Below are 14,438 nucleotides of genomic sequence, written 5' to 3' on the forward strand. Positions count from 1 at the left end.
CTCAAGCCTATGGAGCTATCTGGCCAAGGCTAAAAATGTGTTGTTATTGTTGGTTTTTTTTGGGGGGGGTCTATTTTTTTTGGGGGGGGCGGGGGAGGTGGCAGTGTATCATAATTAGCTATGATCCTGGCATGGGAACAATAGGAATACTACAGAAAGGACCAAGAAGGGTTTCCTTGGGGCTCACTCAGTATTTATCATTGAAGAACTACCATGTGTCAGACATGGTGTTAGGCACTAGAGAAAAAAAAAATTACAAAATAATGTCTGTCTGTGCTCTTCAAGAGCTTACTGGATCAGCCACTCACCATCAACCAGTGTCATGACTTAGAGGAGCATTAAAAAAAAAAAAAAAAAAAAAAAAAAAAGCTATTCCTATCTGGAACATTTTAATAACATTCAAACATTCAAACATTTTATACAGATAAAGCGGGATTAAAATAGACATTGAGAGGAATCTAGGAAAGAAAGGATGGAGGTGGGAGTGGGAAGAAAATTGTAGGAAAGGGGAGAGTTGTTGTCTCAGAGCTGGAGATGGTGCGAACACATGCATCTGAGGGCTGTTTTTAAACACTGCCTCTGAGTCATCCCTCCAGCCCCCGCCCTCCACTCCCACCGCCAGCTCACCCTCTTCCCCAGCCACCCAGATCACCACTTCTCACTCGGAAAGAATGCAGTTTGTATAGAATCCCTGCTCATTGCTATAATACCTTCGTACAACGGACAGAAGTTCTCTGTAAAGATGGGGAAATCTTAGGATGTATTCCTAGAAGTGGAATCACTGGGTCAAACAACAGATCCATATATATATATATGTGTGTGTGTGTGTGTGTGTGTGTGTGTGTGTGTGTGTGTATACACATATATATATATATATATATAAGTAAATTCTAGGGGGGAGATAATAGATCAACCGAAGGACATGCATACATGCATGTAAGTACAACCAATGGACATAAAATTCTGGGGAGGAAGGGTATGAATGGGAGGGAGGGAAGGAGGGGGGCAAAAAAAATCAATAAAATATATTTTAAAAAAAGAAGTAAATTCTATACTGTTTTCCATAGTGGCTGTATCAGTCTGCAGTCCCACCAATGGTGCACTAGGGTACCCTTTTCTCCACATCCTCACCAGCACCTGTTTGTTGATTTATTGATGGTAGCCAATGTGGCAGGTGTGAGCTGATATCTCATTGTTAATTTGCACCTCTCCGATGATTAGTGACATTGAGATTTTTTTTTTCAAATGTCTCTTGGCCATCTGTATGTCCTCTTTGGAGAGGTGCCTATTCAGATCCTGTGCCCATTTTTTAATTGGGTTATTAGTCTTCCTTTTGTTGAGCTGTATGAGTTCTTTATGTATTTTGGAAACTAACCCCTTATCAGATGTATCATTGGCAAAAATGTCCTCCCATACAGTGGGTTCCCTTTTCATGTTGCTAATGTATTTTTTTTGTTTTGTTTTGTTTGTTTTTTTATGTGCAGAAGCTGTTTGGTTTGATATAATCCCATTTGTTTACTTCCTCCTTTGCTTCTCTTGCCCTAGGAGATGTATCTGTAAACATATGGCTATAAGAAATGTCTGAGGTTTTGCTGCCTATTTTTATTCTAGGATTTTTATGGTTTCGTGACTTACATTTAAGTCTTTTATCCATTTTGAGTTTGACCCAGCGATCCCACTTCTAAGAATATATCCTAAAACCTGGAAACACCAATCAGAAAGAAGACATGCACTCCTATGTTAAGGGTTTTAAAAAAATGTAAAGCCCCATCTCAATAGGGGCTTAAAAGACTGTAAAGTAAACATTATACATCGCAGAGCCAGGTAGCATCCATGGAGAAGGAGGTATGGTCCAGGACTTATCCGTGCTGGCAGCTCAGAGAAGAAGCTCTGAGGCCCCATGGATTATCTTTCTATTTATCTTTCCTTTCTTTCTGGGCCATACTGGGATTCTACTGGTTTTCGTAGATCATGTCCAAGCTCAGGTATACCCTCTTTCAGTTCTGGGAAGGAGCCATGCCCCCTCCTACGACGGGGCCTTTGCAGAACAATTGTATCTCCCTGGAACACAGTGCCCGTGCCCACTCCTTACCCTGGTAAGTGTCTCCCCTTTCTTCGGGTATCAGTTTGTGGTCATGTCCTCAGGGACTAAGCCAATGAGCCTGTCATACCACAGAGAACCTCACCCTTAGGGCACTGGGCACTGCTCTACATTTATATTGCTTTGTGAGATTATTTGATAACATCCATCTCCTAGGATACACTGCAAGCTTCCTGAGAACAGACACACCTCTTTCTCTCACCATTTTATCTCCAGCATCCAACACTCAATGAATATTTGTGGAATAAATGAGTGGACACTAGCCATGAAAATAAAGGAGACCCTGCATGTTAATCATCTATTGCTGTTTATTATTATTAATAATATTATCTTCTCCAAAGCGGGTTTTAGAATGTCAACCATCAGGATCACAAGAACAGTAGGAGGTAACGTATAGGAAAGCTGCTTGTAAATTGTAAAGCGCTAGACAAATATTTGCATTTTGTGATCATTGACATCCCTTAGCTCTTTTTCCCTGCAGACACCTCGGTAATCCCCGCCCAGCCTCTGGGGCACGTGTACACACACAGACAGCTGTGCTTCTGGAACCCGACACATCCCTGGTCTGACTATGAAGTCCTCAGAGACAAATCACAAGCCCAACAGCAATGTCACTTTCTGTGGAAGAAGTGATGCATTTTAAGGAAATGGCTTCTTCAAACTCAGACACAGAGGCTCGCTCTTGCTATGATGGAGCGAGCGTTGTCACAGAGCATGAGACAAGAGCAAAGGGGTTGAGACTGTGCGGGACCAGAACACTGAGTGTTTTTTTACAGGGGGCAGCAGCTCACGAGGGAGGGTCAGGCACCAGTCCTGGTGAAAGATCTGTTGGAAGCAACACGGACACAAACGGGGTCAAGCACATTCCAGTCAACCCCAGCGGGATGCTTACCTGTGGTTGAGGCCACAGGGACTTCAGGGGAAGGATCACTGCAGATCAGAGTTGTCTGCACCATCTTTGACAGTCTTGCATTAACTAGTGAAGTCAGTCTGTGTTCTCTCCCCTCAAATCTGCTCACCCTCTAGGACTGCTTTGGCCAATAGAAGTTGCCAGAAGTAATATTGTGCCTATTTCTGAGCCTCGGTTTTAAGGCACTAGCAGCTTCCAAATTCTGAAACCCAACACATTCCTGGTTTGACTATTAAATCCTCAGAGACAAATCAAAAGTCACTTAGAACACTCTCTCTGAGGAAGCCAGATGCCATGTAAGAAATTCATCTATTCTGAAACCTCCCTGAATGGGGCTAGGCCCTGACCTGAATGGTGAGCCTAGGTGGAGAGACAGAGAGAGAGAGAGAGAGAGAGAGAGAGAGAGAGAGAGAGAGAGAGAGAGAGAGAGAGAGAGGGAGGGAGAGAGAGATCACTGAAGCACTATGCCATGAAGAGGCCACAGTTATTTGAAACCACTGAATTTTGAGGAAGTTGATTATGCAGCAATAGATAATTAAAATGTGAGCTACTGGCAAGGGACAGATAGGGGCTCCACGCCCCATCAAGGCAGGTGACAGTGTTCAGGAAGTGTCCTGCAGGGAGATGGAGCTACTAGGTAGCTCATCCGCTGAGCCCTAATGAGGACAAGGTGAGGGAGATGGTTTAAGGCTTCCTGATACTCAGCATGTCCTAAGGCACTGGATGCAGTTAACACAAGCCCGCCAGAAACTGGGGCTAAGCCAGTGGCCCTGCTTCCTGGCCATGCAGGTGACTCCCAGAGCCTCAGCTGAAGGTAGGACACTCAGGAGGAGGAGGAGGAGAGAAAAGAACATGGGAAGTTGTAAAAAGATAACATGAAACAATGCAAGTGTTGTTAAAAGCTGTGAGTTTCGGTAAGTTTATGAGTTCCAGTAAGTGTATTAAAATAAATTATTCATCTTTATAAGACTTAGAGAGTGTTTATATTACTGTCATTACTATGACAACAATAGTTTATTGAGGAAAATAACTTTCTGTTCTCCCTTTTTAAAAAAAAAATATATTTTATTGATTTTTTACAGAGTGGAAGAGAGAGGGATAGAGAACTAGAAACATTGATGAGAATCATCGATCAGCTGCCTCTTGCATACCCCCCACTGGGGATGTGCCCGCAACCAATGTACATGCCCTTGACCGTAATCTAACCTGGGACCTTTTCAGTCCACAGGCTGACGCTCTATCCACTGAGCCAAACCGGTTTCGGCTGTTCTCTCTCTTTTTGAAAAAATTTATTTACTATGTAGAGTCTACTATATTATAGGGCTTAATGTGATTTTTGTTCCCAAAATCCAACTTTTTTTTTTTTTTTTTTTACCTTCTTTGAGTAGCTTCCGCTACTGGAAATCATAGGAGTGAGACATGAAACAGAATTTCAGACTACTGAGATCGCAAGGGGGTGGAATTCCCAGGACCACACATTTTATATGAAGAATAGGCCTGAAGAAAGGCTAGTTTGGTTCACAGTATTAAACAGAATTAAGAAAAAACAAAAGAGATTTTTGTATAGCCTGGATTATTTTGATTGCTAATCTACTGCAGTCACTTTCATAAAAATAATTTTTATTAAGCAAGAAACAAGTTCAATAACACATTAAAATAATGCAGAATTTTCACATTCAAGATTCCAGATGCAGTACATGCCAGTTCTGTGGGGAGTTCGTTGTATTGCTTCTCCTTGTTTTGTGACCAATCAAGATGAAAATACTGAAGAAATTTGCCAAGTTTAAACTATTAAGACACCTTAAAAATGTTTCAAGGACACATCTGGTGTGGGTCAGCGATTGAGTTATTGACCTATGAACCAGGAAGTCACAGTTCAATTATCAGTCAGAACACATGCCCAGGTTGCAGACTCAATCCCCGAGTGTGCAGAAGCAGTTAATCAATGGTTCTCATCATTGATATTTCCTTCTTTCCCTCTCTAAAATCAATAAAAATATATTTTAAAAAATGAAATTAAATGTTTCAAGGGGTGGGGCATATAGTTTTCTGTTGATGGGAAGAATGTCAGAGAATTTGCGACTATTTAGAAACCACCACAATCATATATTTTACTTTCCTACCTAACTAGAAACGTTTACAGACCTCATCTACCACCTGCATTAATCGGGGTTCTACATAGAAACAGATCGATTGTATAGATACGTAATATTAAAATGGAGGATGTGGTATAGGAGTGGTGTGATGGTTTGAGGCAAAAGTAGGTTTACAGTTGTGAGTACATGAAAAGTTTATTCTTGTGTTATTATGTATTCATTTTTTTATTATTTATTTGTATTATAACTGTAAACCTACTTTTTTCTCCACCCCTGTGTATATAACAGGAGCTATAATATAAGAAATTTTCTCACACAATTCCAACGACTGCAGAGTAGGCGGCAGACTGGAGACCCAGGAGAGCCAATATTGAAGTTCTAGTTCAAAGGCTGGCAGACTTGCTGCAGGACCAGGAAAAGCTGATGCTGTAGATGAAGTCCAAATGCAATCTGTGGAACATTCTCTCATGCTCAAGGGAGGCCCAGCTTTTTGTTATATTCAGGCCTTTACCTGATTAGATGAGGCCCACCAAATGATGGAGGGCAAACTGCTTTACTTGAAATCCGCTGATTTAAACATTAACATCATCTGAAACACCCTTAGAGGAACACCCAGGATAATGGTTGACCAAGGATCTGGGCACCCTGTGGCCTAGCCAAGTTGACACATAAAATGAATTATACCACCCCTGTACCACATTCTCAGTTTTTAAAACTCCTTGTTTTATTGCCATATAACTTTCATACTAAGTATCTTATAAATTCGTTTTTAAAAAATGAACTGCAGCCAAAACCGGTTTGGCTCAGTGCATAGAGCTGTTTGGCCTGTGAGCAGTTTGGCCTGTGTACTGAAAGGCCCCAGGTTCGATTCCAGGTTGCGGGCACATCCCCAGAAGCGGGTGTGCAGGAGGTAGCTGGTCGATGTTTCTCTCTCATTGATGTTTCTGTCTATCCCTCTCCCTTCCTTTCTGTAAAAAATCAATAAAATAGCTGAAACTGGTTTGGCTCAGTGGATGAGCGTCAGCCTGCGGACTAAAAGGTCCCAGGTTCAATTCTTGTCAAGGGCATGTACCTTGGTTGTGGGCACATCCCCAGTGGGGGGTGTGCAGGAGGCAGCTGATCAGTGTTTCTCTCTTATCTGATGTTTCTAGCTCTCTGTCTCTCTCCCTTCCTCTCTGTAAAAAATCAATAATATATATATATATATATATATATATATATATATATATATTTTTTTTTTAAATCAATAAAATATATTTTAAATTTTTTAACTGCAGTTAACATATAATTTTATATTAGTTTCAGGTGTACAGCATGGTGGTTAAATAACTTACCAAGCTATTTAAATATCTCACCAAGTGACTCTCCCCCTGGTAAGTCTAGTGTCTACCTGACATCCATAGTTATTGCAACATCATTGACTATTTTACCCATGCTGTACTTTCAGACATCATTTCTATAGTTTGTTACTAAGTATCCTTTAAGTTTTTGTTTTCTGCCTTTCTGGTTTTATCAGCACTTGGAGTCATTTTCCCTAAATTACTGTTTGAAGGGGCTGGAGAGTCCCATATATTTGGTCCTATAATTCTCAGTTCCTGAAGAGACCCGCAGAAGTCAATCTGCATTCTACTAGAACTACGTAATGTAACGCACAAGTTCAGGCTTGGAGGAAAAAAACCTCTGTGGTCTCTCGGTATAAATCACCAGAGAGCAGCTGAGGTAGTAACTCCATTTATGTCTTAATGCAGATCCCAGTTCCCATTAGTTATCCTGTTTCCGTGTTCCTGACACTCATTACTTGCATCTATATTCCATTGTTTCCTGCTGGACTGCTTCCTGCCTCACGCTAATTATTACTCATTGTAGAGAGCTTTCAGCCAGTCAATAACTGTTCAAAGTTCAAGCCATAAAATTCAGGTATCCTGATGCAACTCCACAGAGCAGAGCATCTGCGTCTGTTTCTGCTTCTAGCCACTGTTACAGAAAACAGGCGATGGAGGAATGGCAGAGGGGCAACTCCCATGTGGCTGCTTTCAGAGGGGGAGCAGAGACTGGGTGAGAGCCTCTGTTTGGGTTTCTTATGGCCAGAGAAAGGCCATGGACATCCGTGGCCTTCGGAGGAAAAATGATCTTCTGTTCTAAGTGATACCTGGGAAACGCTCCCATTCAGCAAAACCTTGGCCCCTCACTCATGAAAGCTTTCCTTCAAAGAAGCTAAATTTCACTAGAGCTGAGAGGCTGTTTGTTTCCACTACCTGCTTTGGGATCCCCTGGGCTAGATGTTCAAGAGTAGGTTTGGGGGCCTCTCCGATAACAATTGAGTCAGTGTCTAGTTGGAGGGCTGGCCTCAGGCATTTGAAGTGTGTGTGTGTGTGCGCGTGTGTGTATGTGTATGTGTATGTGTTTGTGTGTGTGAAAATGTATGTGTGCATATGTATCTGTACATATACACATGTGTGTGCATATGTGTGTATATCTACACACGGACACACACATATATACATAACATAAAATTTACCATTTAATAATTCTTTAGTGTGCAATTAAGTGGCATTAAATATATTCACGTTGATATTAAATCATCAACATCCATCTCCAGAATTTTATCATCTCAAGCTAAAATTCCATGTCCATTACCTACTAGTTCCCCATCCATCCATTTCTCAGCCCCTAGTAACCTCTATCCTACTTTCTATCTCTATGAATTTGAGGGTTCTGGGTACCTCCCGTAAATGGAATCATACAATTCTGTCCTTTTGTGTCCAGCTTATTTCACTCAGCATAATACTTTCAAAGTTCATCCATGTTGTAGCATGTGTCAAAATGCCATTTCTTTTTAAGTCTGGGTAATATTCCAGTATATGTACTGTATATAGCATATTTTGATTATCCATTCATCCATTGATAGACTTTGGCTATTATGGATAATGCAGTTATGAACATGGGTGTACAAATATCTGCTAACATCCCTTTCAATTCTTTTAAGTGTATAGCAAGAAGGCATTTTTATATTGGTTTTTGTTTTTGTTTTTTTACTAGAGGTCCAATGCATGAAATTCATCTACAGATAGGGTCCCTAGGCCTGGCCAGGGATCAGGGCTGATCAGAACCTTCTGGCTGCAGGCTGGGGCCTTCCTTCATTCAGCCCCGCCCCCTGGTGGTCATCAAACATCATAGTGAGCAATCAAACTCCTGGTCTCCAGGTCAAACACCCAAGGGGACACTGCCTTTTATATATATATAGATTGATTTCAGAGAGGAAGGAAGAGGGGGAGAGAGACAGAAACACCAAGGATCTGCTGCCTCCTGTACACCCCACACTAGGGATCCAGCCTGAAGCCTGGGCATGTGCCCTGACGGGGAATGGAACAGTGACCTCCTGGTTCATAGGTTGACACTCAATCACTGAGCTAGCCGGCCAGGCAGCATTTGCATGTTCAACAAGCTTCTCTAGTGAACCTCTTCCCATAAAATGTAACAGTCACTAGCTTAAAGCCTTTACTAGAAAATTGTTTTGTCCATTCTTGTGCACATGTATCTTGAAATTTAGTTTTGTTTAAAGGAGAACGAATGAATGGGATTTCGCACCATCTCTTTTCTCTTGCTACTCCTTCTTGCACACCATGTGTAGGTCCTAAAACCCTGACACGAATCCTTTTCTTTTCCAAGTCATCCTCAGCACAGTGGTCAGAGTGCCCTTCCTGAAACAGCTCCTCATTTCTCAAAGCTACCCCAGCTTCTTCCAAAACGTCTCAGCAGTTATCGTGACTTAAACAATAAAATTCAAATTCCTTAGCCTGACTCTCACAGCCACCCACATTTAGTCTCTATTGATCTGTTCGGCTACATCTTTTCTTAGAAAGTCTTGCCTGGGGTCCCCAGAGTATGGTCCCTGCACCACCAGCATCTCCTTCTCCGTGGGCCTCAGACCTATTCCCTGGGGAAGGGTGGGGCTGTGGAACCCAGCACCTCCAGTTCTAACTACCCCTCCGGGTGACAACCACTGCCGGAGCCAATGAACTCTTCCCAAAGCCCGGCCAGCTCTGCATTTGTTCTCTGCCATCTAACGTGCCAGAGATTACCTCTCTATCTGCTCTGTGTCATGGGGTACCTTCGTCACATGCCATCCCCTGAGGGGAAACCCCTCTCCCAGCTCTGCCCTAGGAGGGACCATTTGGCAGTTGATGCTGACTGGCCTGTGTCCTCTGTCATGCACATGGCAGGCAGGGACCTAATTTTAGTCATTCGAGTAGATTTGCTTGATCTCGAGTGAATTTGAAAGGCAGCTGAGGAGCTTCTCAGATCAGTCCCTTCAGCACAGTGAGAGCGCCTGTTGCCAGTCCCAAATTATTGATGAGGATAACCAGACCCTTCAGACAGAAGTCCAACCGCGCCGTACAGGCCCTGAACGGAAGGCGGAAGGTGGGTAGTGTGAACCGCAGGGGAAATCCGTCAGGTGGCACCTGGTAAACCTTTCTTTCAGGAAATGAGTGGGGCTCAGCTGGAGCAACAGATGGGGAGTGGGGGCAGGGAATCAGAGCCCTCCTGCATCTCTCGGAGGGAAGGGCTGGGCCAAAGCCCAGGTGCGATGCCTTTGTTCCCAGCGGCTCCCTGTGAGTTTATGAAGAGGTCTGAGAGCACTTCCCTTTTCTCCCAAGCACTATGGCACATACAGACTAAGGATGCTTTAGCTTCCTTGCTGTTGCTCAAAAAGAAATAAATAGCAAATTTTGCATAGAAAATCTAGGAGGGTGTGCCAGGTTCAATTAAAACTTCTGCAAAGCCTGTGAGAAGGATCAGTGGGAAGGCAAGATTTAATTTCCCCCCAGATACTCAACAGTCTCCGTACTCCATGGGGAACGCTGTTACGTGTTCATAATGGGAGTATCTTTTTGTTCAACTGCTGCCCACGGCACTAGAAAATGAGGAGGAAAATGCTTTTCTACACACAATTTGATAGGAGGATTCATTAGAAATACTGTTGTAGGATTAATAAAATGCTGAATGATTTTTCCCCATCATTTTTCTTCCTGTCGTTGGTTAATGAGGATGAAAAGCAATTATTTTTATAATACATTTTCGTGTAATCGGTGGCTAAGTGTACTGAATAGAGAAATAATGAATGTCCCAGTTTACAGTGAGTTTCTTTGAAAGGAATGAATAGAATTGGGAAGATCCTGGAGGATTTTATCTTTGAGGCTATAAGCACCAATTCTCCCCCATCAATCATTTCCGTAAATGTACAATAGGTGGTGTTATTTCTTTAAAAAGCCATCCTTCTTTGAGAGTTCTGCATTCGAGATGAGTTTGTTCTGTTGCTTTAAATTCCCATGCTGCATACAGCGACAGGAAAAGCATGTTTGTTTTTTTAAGTTGGACATTTTTAGCTATCTAGGCTAAATGAAAAAAAAAAAAAAAACACCCATCATTTAAAATTATGCTACAATTTCTTGACACATGAAAGGCAGCTGTTTTCACGAAATAAAATTTAAAAAGCCGCGTAGTACACATGGGGAAGGAGGTGGTTGCTTAGTCTGAGTAGGAACATTTTTTAAGTCCCCTGCCCAAGAAGCTCATGAAGGAAATAACCTGATGTTTATAGATTGTGATCACAACAGCCAATAGCCATTTAGAACCTTCTAGGAAATTGCTCTGGTCTGTGTCTGAAGACTCAATCATTTCTGGGTTCGAGGGAAAGATCTCAAGTATTTATGAGAATGTTTGGAGCGCTTACTGGTTTCCATTTGTCTTTTCAATGTAACTATTTTCACTTTTACATTCCACTGTGACATATGTAGCTGCAGGGCTCTGCTCTGCCTTCCCTCACTCTCGTCCTCCCTTCCCCCTCCCACACACCATTTCCCGGAAGATCCTTCTGCTCTGTACCAGAGCATTCTGCCTGGGGAGCTGTCTGATTCTGGCCACGTTTGGAGTTGCACAAAGGAGTGCCTGAGAGGGCAGGGCGGGGCGAGGATGAGCTCCTGACTCCGCCGGGCAGTGCAGAGTATTCCCTAGCCCTCACCCAACCAATCAGGGTTAGCCAAGGCAGTGACATCACCACCGACCAGAGTAAAACCCCTGGACTGGGCGAAATTCGCTCTCTCTTCCGCCATGCTGCTGGCGTGAGTGGGAGGAGCCCATGCTAGCATGGAACAGGCTCTTTTGTTTATTGCATCGGACTCGGCTCCCTGGTGGTCCTTGGGGATCACGAAGTCCGGGCATAACAGTGCCCATGGTATTCATAGTTTCTGTTCCTTGTAGAAGGGGAAACTCTTCCACGATTAGGAGAAATATAGGGGTTGCCAGCTTGTCCTTGGGAGATATCAGACCTTGTGAGGTCTCTGTGTTCATGTATTCTGCACAGTTTTGCGAAAAGAACGTGCATGTGTTAGCTCTGTGAATGAATTCTAGTGATGCTACTTCAGTTGTTCTCATCTTCATAGTTCAGAAATGCGTTTGGGTTTCTCTTTCACACTTATTTTCATGCCTGGCTCTGGTCTGCTTCTCTCCGGAGACATGGCCATCTTCCACCATCAGACAGGAGATCTCAGAAAGACTCCCACCAGGCCGGGTGACAATTTGATGGGAAATTTCCCTGCTGCAGTCAGCAGCCTGCGAATCAAAATTCCACTTTGTGGAGTAGAATTTGACAGGGACATTGTGAAATCCTGTATCACTAACGACTGTATTCATGAGTCACTTTGTTCCACCAAGCCTTGCATTCATAATCCTGCGCTTTATTTATGTGACTGTGCTTTCCATCACAATACCCTTATTTCTTTCCTTCCTGAAAAGGCACCTGGTCCCTCCTGTCCGTCTCCACTTTTCAATCACTGTAACTACCATCCTCATTCAGACCTCGTGTGTTTTCCCCTGGGCACGCCCCCCACCTCCTCACACCGCTCCATCCTGCATCCTCTCAGCATATTAATCTTCCAAAGCGAAGCTCTGTCACAGCATTTGCCCTGCTTGCAAACCTTCAGCTTTTCTCTGTCGCCTCATGACTTTGCACTGGCATCCAAGGCTCCGCATGCTACATCTCTAACCCACGTTTCCAGCCCTCTCTCCCACACTCTCCCCCAAAACTCGCATCCCCTTCAGCCAAAGGAGACCCACGGTGGCCTCCCCATCCACATCTCTGCTCCTGTGCCCACAGCAGGCTTTGGCACACGGTGCCCTGTGCGTTTCGTCTGCAGCCTGTTTTTGTATGGCCCATCAGCTAAGAATGGTTTTTACATATTCCAATCGGTAGAGGATAAGAATATGCAGCAGATAGGATGTGAACTGCAAACATTAAAATATATTTTATCTCACCTTTTAAAGGAAATATTTGCCAACCCCTGCCCTAGAGAACGCCCTCTCTTACTGATGCCATTGAAGTCATGTTTTCACGTCAGGCCTGCTCGAAATGCAGCCTCACACCACCCCGTTCTGCCCAAATGTCTCCCTTCTTTACACCCCTTAGGGCACTTTCAGATTCTCTCAGAGCTTTCCCTTGTATGTTATATGGTAAGTAGATGTGTAAACGGTTCTTAAGCTGAAAGCTTCTTGAAAATAGAAGCTGTTTTTTACTGGGTTTCCCTCCCCCCTTTACAAATTCCCTCCAGCATTCCAGCATCTAGTAAAACAAGTTATAGACCCAATAAACTTTCTAAGTATTTGGGTCAAATAAATATAAGCCATTTCCTGGGTTCCTAAGCATGAGCCCTTTGCTCGGGGCTCAGTCTTTGCTGCTCCAAGGAGCAGTATTTACTGGAAGGGAGGGGTGTGTGTGTGTGTGTGTGTGTGTGTGTGTGTGTGTGTGTGTGTGTGACGTGGAGTAAGCCTGGAACTGAGTGAACCCACAGGGGCTGTGTGAGATTCTCTCTGGCCAAGTGAAGAAAATGCAAGAGGCCAATATGGATTATAGTGACTCCTACTGTTGTCATTGCTTACCTCCAAAATGCTCGCGTGCTTTCTGAGTTTTCTACTTAATAGTTTTCTATTTAGATAATTTCCTATTTAATTACTACTCTCGGTATCAACCTGTTAACCGAGCGGCACCTATAAATACGTCAAACGTAAACAATATCAGGAACGGGTAGGACGTATGAATACATTCTTGAAATATATGTTGCGCCCCTAGAGGGGCGGTATATATTTTTTGTAATCTTTTTTAAAAAATATTTTATTGATTTTTTACAGAGAGGAAGGAAAGGGGAGGGATAGAGAGTTAGAAATATCAATGAGATGAGAGAGAAACATCGATCAACTGCCTCTTGCACACTCCCCACTGGGGATGTGCCGGCAACCAAGGTACATGCCCTTGAACAGAATCGAACCCGGGACCTTTAGGTCCGAAGGCCGACACTCTATCCACTGAGCCAAACCGGTTTCAGCTATTTTTTGTAATCTTTATCATTGTTTGTAAAATTTATAATTTTTTAATTCAATGTGTCCATTTTTTTTTTTTTACGGTATTCTTTTCTATTTTTTTGTAATTTTGTATTTTCCTTTGTGCTTTATATATAAGTAAACTAAAAATATATATATATTTTTCATTTATTTTCATTAAGTATAAATTTAAAAAAAATAATATGAAATTACGTCCTCCGGGGGTGACGTACTGACACATCCTAGTGAGAGAGTACATGCCAGTTACAGGTTGCGTCATTAAAAAGGGAAATCCCCGGTTCACAGGTTAATTTAGATAATTTCTTCTACAAATTTATATGTGAGAATTTGAGAGTTTAAGTTCTGTGAGGATCAAAAGTTTCCCAAACGAGGCCCTCTCCGTGAGCCACTAACATTTGGTAGAAGTTATGGTATGGCATCATATGATAATACTGCACACAAGGCAAAATGGAGAAGTGGTTGTCTGGGGTAACATGATTGATAAGTTGTTGAAGAGCAATGAGTGAGGCTGATCTTTCAAGCCAGGATAACTGATCAATCATTCATTGGATTCAGTGCTTATCAGTCATTTCCACTCAACCAATAAGTTAAATATAGAAGGCATTAATCAGAAAGGAAACAAACCTAGTGAGTAGTCCCAGGAGGGACATGAACTTTGTATATGAAAGAAGAGCTAATATGTTTCAGATGGATTTCAGAGAGAGCAACTTGGTCATCAATGTGATGATCACATCTATTCATGAGCAAGAACTTCACACACACACACACACACACACACACTGATCTAAGATGTAAAGTCCCCTGAGTGACCCACATTGGGCTGCCAGTTGTGAACTGGCACATCCCTCGTGGTTCAGGGTTCAGGTTCAGAGTTCGGGCTCTGGAGGAGGCTGCACACAAATGAAAGAGACTAGAAAATATTAATTTGGAAATATTA

The sequence above is a fragment of the Pipistrellus kuhlii genome, unplaced genomic scaffold (genome assembly GCF_014108245.1).
Source record: "Pipistrellus kuhlii isolate mPipKuh1 unplaced genomic scaffold, mPipKuh1.p scaffold_m20_p_7, whole genome shotgun sequence".
NCBI classification, from domain to species: domain Eukaryota; kingdom Metazoa; phylum Chordata; class Mammalia; order Chiroptera; family Vespertilionidae; genus Pipistrellus; species Pipistrellus kuhlii.